The following is a 13,765-nucleotide window of genomic DNA, read 5'->3' on the forward strand; positions in this document are numbered from 1 at the left end:
GGCACTGGAGGTGTTTACCGGGAAGGAGAGGGAGCAGGAGGCTCACACGATCATATTTGCATTTTGAGGCTATCACTCCAGAGTATAACAGATTGAAAGGAGTCAAGAACAGATGCCTGAGGCTATTAGATTAGTTCAGGCCAGAGACAACTTGGCGCCCTGAGCGGAGGCGGTGGCGTGGGCCTGGGGAAGCAGGCACAGCGAGAGGAAATGATTTGACTTTGGGGGGTGGGCCCACTGCAACACACAGACCACGGGTAATAGAAGTGTACAATCAAAACCTATATGATCTTAGTAATTAATGTCACCCGATACATTTAATTACAAAAAGGAATATTTAGGAGATGGCAATCAACAGAGAGGGGTAAGGGGAAATGAGGGAGAAACAACAGAAAGGTCTCCCCTAGGTTTAGGAGCCCGGCTTGGCTGTCACACAGCGTGCACCCGCATAACGTGCCGGCTGACGTTGCATGGTCCCCAGGTCAAAGGTGCTGCCTCAAGAAGGTTGGCCCTTGGCCAGGTTCATGGTTTCATCATGTATCACAACGTAAAGCACAGAAAACTTACTACAGTAAGGAAGGGATTGCAACTATCCCCAAAGGCACCTAAGTGATTTGATTGAGGACTTAAACCACTCATTTAATTAATTAATTTATTTTAAGATATGGTTTTATTGAGTTTACAGAGAAAGATAGGGAGAGAGAGAGAGAAACATCAATGGGAGAGAAACATCGATCAACTGCCTCCTGCACGCCCCACTGGGAATCGAGCCCACAACCTGGCATGTGCCCTGATGGCGAGTCAAACTGGTGACCTTCTGGTGCATGGGTCAGTGCTAACCCAGCCAGGGCAGGGCTTCAGTCACTCATTTAAAAATCAAATAGCTTCCCTGGCCAGTTTGACTCAGCTGTTAGAGTGTCGGCCTGCAGTCCAGAGAGACCCGGGTTCGGTTCCCGCTAAGGGCACGTACCTCGGTTGCAGTTTGTCCCCGGCCCTGTTAGGTCATTCGGATGGCAGCCACTTGATGTGTCCCTTTCATGTCGATGTTTCTCTCTCTCTCTCTCTCTCTCTCTCTCCCCCACTCTATCTGAACAAAAAATGGAAAAATGTCCTCGGATAAGGATAAAAAAAAAAAGAAATAGTTTTGGTTTCAGGAAATATTTTTTTTTTATTATTATTAATTTTTAGAGAGAGAGGAAGGGAGAGGGAGAGAGAGATAGAAACATGGATGAGAGAGAACATCGATTGACCACCTCCTACAGGCCTTCTACTGGGAATCAAGCCCACAACCTGGGCATGTGTCCTGACTGGGAATCGAACCAGGGACCTCTTGGTGCAGGGTTGACGCTCAACCACTGAGCCACACTGGCAGGACAGGAAACATATTTTTTAAGTGAATGGGTTAATATATAGTTTTGCTCTAGGCATCATTTCAAAATACTCTCTGCAGAGTATGTCCGAGTCTCCCATTGCATCTCTAAACTAAGGACCCAGAAAGATCTGCCCCTCCACCCACCACATGGCACATGGAGTTTCTCACATGCCTTCCATCCTCCCACAGCTGCCGGGGCTCCTCCCTGCACCCCTCCAGCCCCCACATCCAGCTGGCGGGACACTCCTGCATGTCATTCAGAGAGGAGCCCAGCGTACACTCTATAAATAAGAAATGAACTTAGAGGCCGTTTCTTTCATTCAGATGGTGGTCATAGCACAGGTCTAACAGAACCGGCTGTCTTATCTCCAAACCCCAAGCCATCTACACGCAGAGCAAGCGCAGGCTCAGGGCACACACTTCGGAGTGGCGTGGCCAGGCCAGGGCATTTCCCCAGAACTGCTCCATTTTTGTTGTCCTCAATTTCCTGAGCTCCACAGGGTACAATAAAGTTACCATGAAGCTGGTGTGAGAATTCAATGAAGCAATCTACAAATGTTTGACACATTTCTTGACAGAAGTGTTTTTTATAAATGCTCATTATTCCGACATGACTGTCCTGTGATACTCAGAGAAGGAGCTTCGCCCTCAGGTGAGAGGCAGGGGAGCCGTGGAGGCCTGTGGAGGAGACCAGTGAGGAAACCTGACGTGGCCGACGGCTCCCTCCCTGCTCGTCGGTGTTCCCACTGCCCCAGCCCAGGAGGGCCTCCGGGGAGCCCCGGCACAGACCTGCAGCAGAGACAGCGAAGAACACGAGACAACATGTCCAGAGACGTTCCTCTAAGAACTTTATACAGCAAACCACTAAGCTTGTCTGTCTCAGGCCCCCTTCCACAGACAAAAGGAGTCACAGTCTCATCTGCACAAAAGCACATGGACACGTAGGAGAGGATAGAGGAGATGCTAAATGAACAGACCCCTGAAAAATACAAGCAAGTGAGCCGGTGTGCACTGAGCACCAGCCACACTCTGCACGGCGATGCGCACTGAGCTGGGTCCGGAGGCGTGAACTCGAGGCTGGGGGGGGGGGGTGCAGAAAGGAATGGCTGCTTGGGGGACATGGCCAACAACAGTTTTGAAGCTAAACAGTACAAAGCAGAATATGATGAAGTAATAAGTGATGCAGTAAAAATAACCATGTTATAAGATTTTAGAGCAACGAGCAGACAGGAAGAAGAAAGCTTCGTAAAGGACAAGGCACGAGCTGGGCCACGAAAGATGATCACATGGGAAATAGAGGCTGCTCCAAGGAAACAACCCAACTGATGACCCAGAGCCGGGCGGACAGGCATGTGAGCATAGCCATGGGCACTGACAACGGTGGGATGAAGACCTGAGCTGGGGAGGGAGCTGGTATGGGGGACAATAGGAGAAGTTGGAGGACATATGTAATACTCTCAACAATAAAGATAAATAAGTAAATAACATTTTTTAAAAGATCAGGTTAAAAAATGCTCCTATAGCTTTGAAGAAGTATATAATCTTTTCAAACATCCTCTAGTTATACTTTTGTTTTATTATTTAATCTCAGAGTAGGTATTGCTTTGCATATGGGCAAACTGAGATCCAGAGAGGTTCATTTCCGGAATGAAGCCAACCAGCGGCGTGGAGGCCCAGGTCCAGAGCCCGGCTTCACTTGCTTATTTCTAGACTGGTCTTAGATATTATGGTCTAATATCTTAGATATTAGATATTATGGGCTCAATGAGGAAAAGCTGAAAATCTCTCATCTCCTTCACTTCTTCCATGGACTAAAAGAAGGCAGCCAGGGGTCCCAGAATGCAGGCAAGTGGAATTCTGCTGTAGATTAAATCTCTCCTTTATTATTGCGAGACTAGCACTGGCCTGATAGCCCGCACGTTGTCATGGCCTCTTTCAGTTCACACCTCTGGCTGTGAGGAGCACGCAGCGGGCGTGGAGGGGCGGAGGCGCCTGTCGTGTGCCGCCCTCCGGGGTCGCCAGGACGGTGCACGTCGCTCCCGGTGGAAGATGCTGCCAGACCTTCCCACGTCACACGTCAGCATTCTTCAATATTGAAAGTGCTTACTTTCGAGATGCTTTATCAAAAAAATTGGAAGGTAGTTGCTCAAGGCGACGAAGCAGGATTTTGTGAAATCAGGAACCTGATCTCTATCAGCAGAGTTCTATTGAACGGCCGTAGGAACTGACAATTGTTCTGGCTCCGGCTAGCAGATGTGCTCAGGTGACACCCAACCTCTGGACAGACCTTGCAGACTGAGTGAATCCCACTCCCCTAAAATCACTGTGAGCTTGTTTTAATTGAAAGCTCTATGGCTCAGCAGAGAGATCCGAGAAATGCAAATGCATTAGTGGGAAAGACGGCTGCGACCCGTGCCTGAGGGCTTCACACACACAACCATTTAGGGTCCTCAGCTCCCAAGTGCCTTAAAATGGTTGAAAATTATGCAGGCTGGGCCATGTTGCAGCCTAATCAAAAATAGACTTGTACATTTCCCCCTGAGGCCGTGTGTTAGGTCGCCATCCACAGCGTCGTTCACCCCATTCATGGAGGTCTACGATGGATGGGGGAGCAGAGATCAAGTGAGACTCCCTTCTCAGAGGCTAACACAAGTTACAGTTGCACTTACATGTCAAGCCTAAGTATAATGTTAACACATACATTGATCCTGCGTTTTCAGAAAAAGGGGGAAACGGATTTCTAACAGCGTGCTGTTGCATGCAAAATCTTTCTAAGTAAATAATTATTTTTAAACCTAAGATTTAGGCAGCTTTAGTATTCCACATTATGCTAATGTTTGACAATTACTAAGTGTGAATATCAGCCGTTGGTTTTTTTTTTTTAGTTTAATTTAAAGCAATTTGACATGGAAAGGTTATTACCTTAGTTGCCAATAAAAGCTGTACTTTTAACATAAGTGTACAGTAGGCCCTAGGGTATGTGACTATTATCTTTTCTGCAATTATGTGGTGTTCTACATAAATGTTTTTTGAAAAAAAACTTAGAAATATCAAAAGTACTAACTTAGATACAATATAAAACTTGAATAGAAAAAGAACAGAAAACCCGATTATTTTAGGCACAACATGGGTTGAGGTTTCCTCCTAGAGGTTATATTGGGAACAGCACCAGCTGGCTTTGAATAAATTAATTCAAACTATATCTTGAAAACACACCCATAGCAACCAGAATATCGATTTTATGAACATTCTGTCTTGAGGTACAGTTGTTCGATTTCCCAAGCTAAATGCCATTAGCAGGAAGAGCAAGTCTCTGAACCAATTAGCCTATTTTCTGGGGCTGCCACCAGACGGGAAGAACATTTCTCCGATGGTATTTGCCACCCTGAGCTTCCCTGTCTCAGAGAAAAGAAAATAACTTATTGCCAGCAATTGGGTAATCTCAACATTTTCTCTTCCTTTGGTCTTTTAGGAAGATAGGACTTTAAAGACAAAATAAAATAATAATTTGTTCTTAAAAAGACAGAAGGCAGCCCCATGCCAGTTCACCTCCCTTCACCTTTCACATTTATCTCTGAGGTGTTCATATTTAACTAATGGGGGAAAGTCACAGAAAAAAGGGTAGAAAAGAATTTAATCAATAGCTCTGTCAATTTTTCATTATTATGGGATACTCCCTTCCTATAATAAGAAATTACTCAAGAAAAGTAAGGCCAGCAAAGACAGGGACATTCACCCAGCCATCTGCTTAATAGGAACATTTAATCTATCAAAGGAGACCAAGCGGGGCCCCAGAGAGGCACGGGGCTGGGACGGGCAGAACCTGACACTCTGCTATGAAGACTGACCCAGGGGGCAAAAGGTGCACCTGGACAAATACCGTTTTAAATCCTGTGTAAATTATGATTATTAACATTACATGTCTTAAATACCTTAAAAACATCACCCTATGGTCAAAATAACCCAAAGGGGTAGGTGCCGTTCCTACGGGCGTTTCCCACATGAAGGAGGCGAGGCCCCACTGAGGGGGGTGATCCGGGCGGGCCACTGTCTGCCCACGGACGCCCGGCCTGCAGGGGCTCGCACAGACTTGCCGTGTTCATGTCCTCACCTCATAATTTTCAAGCTAAATAATTTCAGCTACACTATTTCCCCTCTGTTTGACTCAGTTTCCCTATCGACACATTGGGGATAATAATTTCTTGAAGTACCTACTTCATAAAGTTGTGAGGACTGTATGTGTCAATGCATATTAGTGTACATTCATTAATAAATGCTGATTGGTATATTACTGCTACTTTTCAGCATACACCTACTATTGCTCTTTAGTAAAAAGGGTCTTTTATTCTTGGCTGGACATTTTTAGAAACCACCCCCCCCACATAAACGAGTCCTCCAGAAATGATGTTGGAATATTACTCAGATAGAGATAGGATACATTTTCCAAGAATCCTCAATAGCAACTTATTTTTTCAATCATCCTCTTTCATTGCCTGGGTTCAGGGCAGAGGAGACCTATTTTTAAACTTAGCAATTTCTATTATGACTCTTAATCAATGACCCTGAAGGTTGCCTGATATTTTGTTGTGGCACAAACTTGGATTGTATTAGGAGGTTTGTGAGAGAGAACAAGTCACTCTTTTTTTTTTTTTTTTTTTTAATCCTCATCCGAGGACATTTTTCCATTTTTTGTACAGACAGAGTGGGAGGGAGAGAGAGGAAGAGAGAGAGGGAAACATCGATGTGAAAGGGACACATCGAGTGGCTGCCACCCGCACGACCAACCAGGGCCAGGGACAAACTGCAACCGAGGTACATGCCCTTAGCGGGAACCGAACCCGGGTCTCTACGGACCGCAGGCGGACACTCTAACTGCTGAGCCAAACCAGCCAGGGCGAACAAGTCACTCTTAATGAAGTTGTCCAGTTACCTGCCCAGCATCCACCTCGAAGTCTGTCATTATCAACAGCAACTCAGAGCTGAGATCAGGCGTCACCAGCGTTACCTTATCATCTCTGCTTCATTGTATAGGGACAGTCATATATAAGGTATTTGTGAATAATGCCTTCCAATTGTTGACATCTATCCCAGGAATGTCCCTTCTAATATTCACAAAAAAAACTATTATGGAGAAGTCATCACACAGTTTCAAAAAGAAGAAACTGAGGCTCAGTGAATGGGCCACAGTGGCCCCAGCTGCTGTCACACATTCTCAACAGACCAATACAAGTTTAAGAGAAGAGCCTGGCCTGCCCGGCCGGTGTGGCTCAGTGGTTAAGCATCAACCCATGCACCAAGGGGTCACCGGTTCAATTCCCAGTCAGGGCACATGCCCAGGTTGTGGGCCTGATCCCCAGTGGGGGGCATGTAGGAGGCAGCCAATCAATGTTCTCTCTGATCGATGTTTCTACCACTCTCTCCCTGTCACTTTCTCTCTAAAAATCAATAGAGAAAAAAAAATTTTTTTTTAAAGAAGAGTCTGGCCAGTGCATACATAAGACGTTCTCTTGCCCTGGCCAGTTTGGCTCAGCAGTTGGAGCACCGGCCTGCAGACCAGAGAGTCCCAGGTTCGATTCCCGCTAGGGGCATGTACAAAAAATAAAAAAAGTCGTTCTCTCATTTTGACCTTTATATCATTCCTAGTTACTGGCTCTCTTACATTATGAATCGAATGTAACATGATGAACATCTGTTCTATTTCCCTTCCTCCTCCTTCTTGTAATATCATCCCAGCCTTACTTCGAAACTAGTCCTGACCCCTTCTCACTTCCCGTCACTTACTTAGGACTAACTCTCCAGCTTCGAGACTGGGCATGGGCACCAGGTTGGTCGACCGGACTGGTCCAGGGACTGCCATGCAACGCAAAACTGACTACCGTCCTATGCCCACTGAAAGCATTAGAACACTGCCCCTGTCCAAGGCTCACTCCAGTTCCGCACCAAACGTCTAGAGCATTCGAAGCACTAAGGGAAGAGAACGTGTCTGCAAATAAAGCCGACTCAGAACAGCAGACTCAGAAGAGAGAAGACAGTAACTTTTTTTATCAACACTTATGTCCCCGGATTCAGCCATGTCTGAAGCAATGTGTTCCCTAGACTTTTGAGTTATGTAAGCCAATAAACAAAAAGAAACCCATAAAAATGGGTGGTCTTGCTGGGCCTGCTCCCTAAGCCACCCACCAGCACATCTCGGTCTATGACCGTGCTGCCCCTTGGAGCTGCGGCCGGCCTCAGTGTGTGTCTGCGGTAGACCCCAGGGTTTGGAAAACTGACGAGCTGGGCTTCTCTTGTGAGCACCCCTGGCACCGGTCCCTTCGCCCTTAGGCAGTCCTTAGGCAGTCATCAACAAAGATGACGCGTTGCCCTGCCCATTCCATGTCTTAAATAGGAAACTCACCTTTCTTTTCTTCCCTCTGCTCAACTGAACAGGAGCAACTCCGGAGTCACCTCCGCCAAAGAGAACATGCTCAGCTGCCACACTTGGAAGGATCCACAAGACGACAGTCAATCAAGATGCCTTGTTTCCAGTTGGAGCCCATGTGTGCTTCTGCGCACACAGAGCAGACAGGTGCAGGGAGGCCCCAGGGTGGCGACAGGCTTCCGGTCGCACGGCACTGGCTGCCTTTCCAACATGCGCTGGCATCTATTGGGAGGCTTTCTAAGATCGTTTTCTATCAAATTAAATAAACTAATGTTTAGCCCTGGCTGGTATGGTGTTGTCCATGTACCAAAGGGTTGCCCGTTCGAGTCCAGGTCAGGGCACATGCCCAGGTTGGGGACTGGATCCCCAGTGGGGGGCGTGCAGGAGGCGGCCGGTGGATGTTTAGCTCTCCCACTGATGTTTCTCCCTCTCTTCTTCTCCCTTCCTCTCTCTCTAAAAATTAATAAAAATATTTAAAATAAACTAAAGTTTATTTGCAGTTAGGATTCTGACCTGGGATTTGGTAACCTTGGAAGACAATTCATGGGCCAAAGCCAGGAAACCAAGGTCAGAGGCCAGGAAGCTGGCTTAGCCAACTTGTCCACACCAGGGGACCATCCTTCCACCAGTGGTCATTGCGGACTTTTCTGAGAAACAGAGCGTGGCAGAGATTCAGACGAGAGAACTTCAGTGTAGGAACCCACAGAGGCCCCTGGAGAAAGGCAAAGGCACTGCAGGACGGCCGGCAGCTCCGAGGTGGACTCTTCCAGGCCAGGGCGGAGTGACTGTGTGGTTCTTCAGCTTCCCGTCGGGGGGTGGTGAGTGCCATCGGGCCTGGGCCGTGAGCTCTCTAACCTTAGGCCTGTTGCTTTACCTCTGCTAAGGCTCGGGGCCTGGGGGTTGCCACGGGAGTGAGCGAATGAGCCCTGCAAGTGTGAGACACTGAGCCCGCGGCTCTGCACGAGCAACGCCAGTAAACGTGAGCTCTGCCATCAGAACTAGTCATAGTCATCACGAGGACCAAAGGACATTTTTAAAAATTGAGAACAATATAGCCCAGGACTTGGGGAGTGGGGGCTGATTTGCGGAATTGTGGGGACTTGTTTCTGGAAGGGACAGGAAACATCATCAGGCCAGCACGACGTCTGGCCTCCCTGCTCTGGCATCCAAAGCAGAGGGGGATGATGTGGTGTGAGAAACCAGGGCAGCGTGCCCAGGGAGCCCCACCTGTCAACCAATGGGGAGCAAGACCTCAACTATGTGAGGGTGCGATTCTAGGCAGGACAAGCGCGGGTCTTTGTCTTTGTATTCATTTTCTTTCATTTTAGTTTCTGAGTAATAGATTTTTAAAAAACATTCACATTTGTCCTGGTTTAAATAAGGGAAAGGGATTTTCACACTTGAGGCGTAAGATAAAGAGATTGGTGCGCCCACAGAGGACATCTACGAGTCCACGAAATAGAGCTGTCAAGTTAACCGCAGCGTGTGGGGATGTGAGGAGGCGGGCAGGACACCGTGGGCCCCGGGCCAGACTCACCGGGGCATTTGCTTTGTCGTCACCAAAGTTCGCTTCCTTCAATGTTTTTCTTAGAGATAACAGAGTGACCTTTTGTTGAAATGATCTGCCACCTCCCATAAGAATTTCTTGAAGGTTTGTGGAAATAATACAGCTGGTGTGATAAACTCTTACTTAAAAGAAACCTAGACTCAATTTCTGACATTCACAAGCAACCTAAAGTTCTTAATATTGTTTTCTTCCTCAAGTTGAAGCGAATGCCTGGAGCCGTGGACGGTGTGTGTGGTTTCACGGTGATTCCTGTACCACTTCTTCAAGACTGGTGTCCCGGAATCGGAGAACTTGCCCAGTGGCGGTGCCTCTCGTGTGGCTTCTGCCCTGTTGGGAGACGGGACTGTGAAATTGACAGTAACTGCTTCACGACTTTGAAGAGAGCTGATGTGACATTATTGTTTGGGCTTAAATGAGCTCATTAATGATGATTATGATATTATTCTTGTTAAAATATTAAAAATTATCATTCACTCTTTCAAGTTAGGAATACATATAAAATTTATTTGAGAGAAGTAGGAATTAGGATGGGGGAGATGATAGATTTGATTCAATATATCTGGAAGAGGTCCCCCACAGTGAACTGAAGGTAATAGTAATAGAGAAATCAATCAAGGTAGGAAACCAATCCAAATCAAATCAGCAACACTGACCGCCCCCAGTGGAGGGAATGTAGCAAAGGATAGATGCCTTAGAAAGTACAAATGCTCAAGCCTCATCATGTTTCCTCTACATTTGTCTGGTGCTGCGAGTGGCAATAAAGTATCCAATCAAATTGTTAAGGGAATAACAGAAAAGGAGAAACCCAAGAAATCCTGCATGGCTTTTCAATTGGCCCTTAGATTTTTAGAAGATAAACTATTGGCTGTTCCTTGTTGTCAAAAATTTTTGAATTAATAGATTTTGTGAAAACTCAGTCTTTCACTCTGAATATGGGTAAATTCAGACCAGCACATAGTTGCAAAACATGGTTGGATTTGGAGGCATCTGAGCCATGCCAACTCCAAAATAGGACCTCTTGTCCTCCTTTTCAGATGTGGTGACTAACCCTCTTCCCTGCCTCCTCACCCAGTCCTCCCCAGACGTCACCCACCCCCAGCCTTATTCATTCTGGAGGTGGGAATCTCATTTTCAAGCACATGCTATTATAATGCACACATTTGTCTAGGAGGGATTCATTTGTAACTCATTGCTACAGATTCATCCTTTATCAATTGAATGAGTTGGTTAACTCTACTATGGTTCAGTTTCTATATGTAAATTGGGGGATAATAATCGTACTTACCTCATAGAATTTCTATGAATTAAATAAAATAATATGTGTAATGTGTGGAACTCCGTGAGCACTGGGCTGAGGTTGGCCAGGTCCCAGCTGCTGCTGCTGTTTGTGAGCCATGAGATGGAAGGGCCACGCTGAGTGCAGGGATGGGAACTGCAGAAGGGACACGGGGGAGGTTCTGTAACGGGGGCGGGGTCCTCGGGCAGCTCAGCATGGGGCAGGGACCAAAAATGGGGACGGACGCCAAGGTAGGGGCCTGGACCCCATTTCTGTTACTCTGCTTCTGAACAAGTGTATCTTCAATCCCAATACACACTCTGAGAAAGGGGGAAGGAAAATAATCTCTTCAAATTTCATTAAATGGTTCACAGGCCACTTTTCCCCCTTCTGAGCGGAACCAGGCTGCATGATTTAAACGCTCCTAATGAAAGATTTTCTCAGCTCTGTTAATTAGTGTCAATTACAATGGTGGTTTCTGTTTCAAATCCATTCTTGTTCGCCACTTTACCCTTACATGATTATAGAAAAGACTGCAGTAAGCAGGAGGTGACCCCCAGTAACTCCTCTCCAGCAGCGCGCGCGGCCGCGGTGCGCGGGCTCCACTGGCTTTGCTTCACCTCGCCCCGCAGGACAGCACGAACACGGGAGAAACTGCCACGCGGTGAGCAAGCCGAGGCAGACATGTCAGGACGGAAGGGTGTGGTGGGGAACAGCAATGGTTCAAAGTGCATGTATCTCGGGGCAGATAGCAAGGTCTGCGGCTGGGAGCTCGGTTATTCCTGGATTATTGAAATGCCTAATGATAGGAAAGATACCATGTAGATGTCCCTCATCTCCACTCATTCAGCAGTTCAAACCACAATGAGAGAGCGCCTGCGTGGGATACAACTACACAGTCTCACAGGGAAGAGACCTCCAGATGAGTCATATACAAAACAGGTGATAGATAGATAGATAGATAGATAGATAGATAGATAGATAGATAATTGATAGATAGATAGATGATAGATAATAGATAGATGATAGATAATTGATGGATAGATAGATAGATGATAGATAATAGAGATAGATAGATAGATAGATGATAGATAATAGATAGATGAATGACTGGGTGATAAATATGAGACGGTTAAATAACACTGAGATGACATTTCATAATGGGGAACTGATTTAGTCAGTAAAGGAAGAGTATTTTCTCAAACGCCAGGTAGAATAGGATCTGAGTTAGTGGGAGGCAGAGGAAAGACCGGGGAGAAGGCAGCGAGAAGAGCTTTCTGCGGGCACTGAAGCAGATGTCTTCCCTGATGCCCTCAACACCAAGATGCAGCCAAGGAAACCCAGCAGTTGTGGGGGACAGCTCATAACTGAGGGGCTGATCCTGTCTTGGAGGGAGGGCACCACAAGATTTGGTGGCACGAGGAGGGCACGACCACCTTGGCCGTGCCCTCCATCGCTCCAAGTTGTGGCTCTAGGCAACAGCAACTCCGAGCACGAGACGGACTTCCCGGAGCCGCGTCTCAGCTTGAACAGGCAGAGACGTGGCCCGCAGCACTTGCTGCAAAGACAGGGAGCTGACGTGTACACCTGAAGCCTCAGAATAATGACATCCCTAGACAGAACCTGTGTTATAGTCACAGGGGGCTTCAGAATGAAAACCAAATGGCAAACAAGGAAGCCTTTCGAGACAACAGATTCTGGCAAACAATGGCCATCGTGAGCTCTGCAGTAAAAGTAGATGTTTCTTCTCCCTGTAAGTTTTAAGTCCCTGAGTAGGTCCACAGGTCAGCAGCGGCCTTTGGGTCCTCACCTTGCCCACTGCCTGGGGGTTGGGGTTAGGATTCGACATGGGTGTACCTCGTTCCACGTTTCCCACGGACTCTGCTATGCTCCCTGTAAACATCCAAATGTGTGTGGAGACAAGACACGGACCAGAAACTAAGGCAGCTCAAGAGCCCATTTTCTTAAGAAGACAGGCTGAGAATTTACCAGTAATGATTCCTCCCCAAACTACCTTCTTCCACACCAACTTGTAGCCCAACCCCTGTTTATCCTCCTGGCTCCTTTAAATGTCATTTACGCAGAGATGCTTCCTGCCCACTGCTCCGTGTCCCTGGGCCGGGCTGGCTCCTCTGGCCAATGCTCTGGAAGACACGACCTTCGCTCACTGAGAGCCGCAGGAAAAGGGCCGGAGAGGAGACGTTTCTGCTCTGCGACCCCCGCTGCACCGACGCAGCTCTGCTGGGGTGGTGTGCAAGCAGCCGCAGACAACTCACAGAAGGAAGATGTGGTGTTTCAATCAAAGTTTTATTGACCAAAACAGGCAGTAGGTCAGAATGAGCCCATGGGTTGTATTTTGCCAACATCTGGTATAGACATTATTTAATTATTTATGTAATAAATAACATCTGTTAACTAATTATTGAGCAGGGCCCCACTGGGGTTGGGCAAGAGATGTGCCTAGATGCAAGATGTGAGGAGACTCCGTGGCCGGGGTGCCTCTCTTGTCTCAGCTGGGGCCTGGCCTGTGATTGAGTCATTTGAATGAGATTTATAAGTGTATGGACCAGGGTTCAGTATTTCAAATCTGAACCACTTGAGCAGAAAAGGATTTAACACATGGAATTAAGAGCTTGCAAAGTGTTGGAAGGGCCCAGAAAGCAGGTAAGGTAAGGCTAGCAGCCCGCGGGGGGAGCACCTGCCCCTGCCTCGCTCCCGACAGTGGGATTCGGGAGGCTGCCCACATGACTGCTGTGCTAGAGACACAGTGACATAGGGTGATCCAGGGTCGGGGCCATCCCCACTGCCCCCTGGCCCCAGGAAGCTGGTGAACGGCACCGGAACACTGTTGTAGACAAGCTCAACACCGCATGCCCAGCCTGCCTGCAGCACAGCTGGAGCCCAGGTAAACAAGCGCCCTGCCTTGCTTCCACCTTCCAAGTAGCTCCTGCTGACTTCTTCCAGAACCCTAGCTGCAAGAGAGTCTGGGGAGCATAGGTTTTACTACTCAGGTGATAACACTAAGAAAAGTGTTAAGCCACAAAGGGCACTTGGGAAATGTCTTATTGGATAAGAACTTAAGACTACCTGTCCAACAGTCACGAGACTTCTCTGTGACTAATCCAGTTC

The sequence above is a fragment of the Molossus molossus genome, unplaced genomic scaffold (assembly GCF_014108415.1).
Source record: "Molossus molossus isolate mMolMol1 unplaced genomic scaffold, mMolMol1.p scaffold_m16_p_18, whole genome shotgun sequence".
In the NCBI taxonomy this organism is placed as follows: Eukaryota; Metazoa; Chordata; class Mammalia; order Chiroptera; family Molossidae; genus Molossus; species Molossus molossus.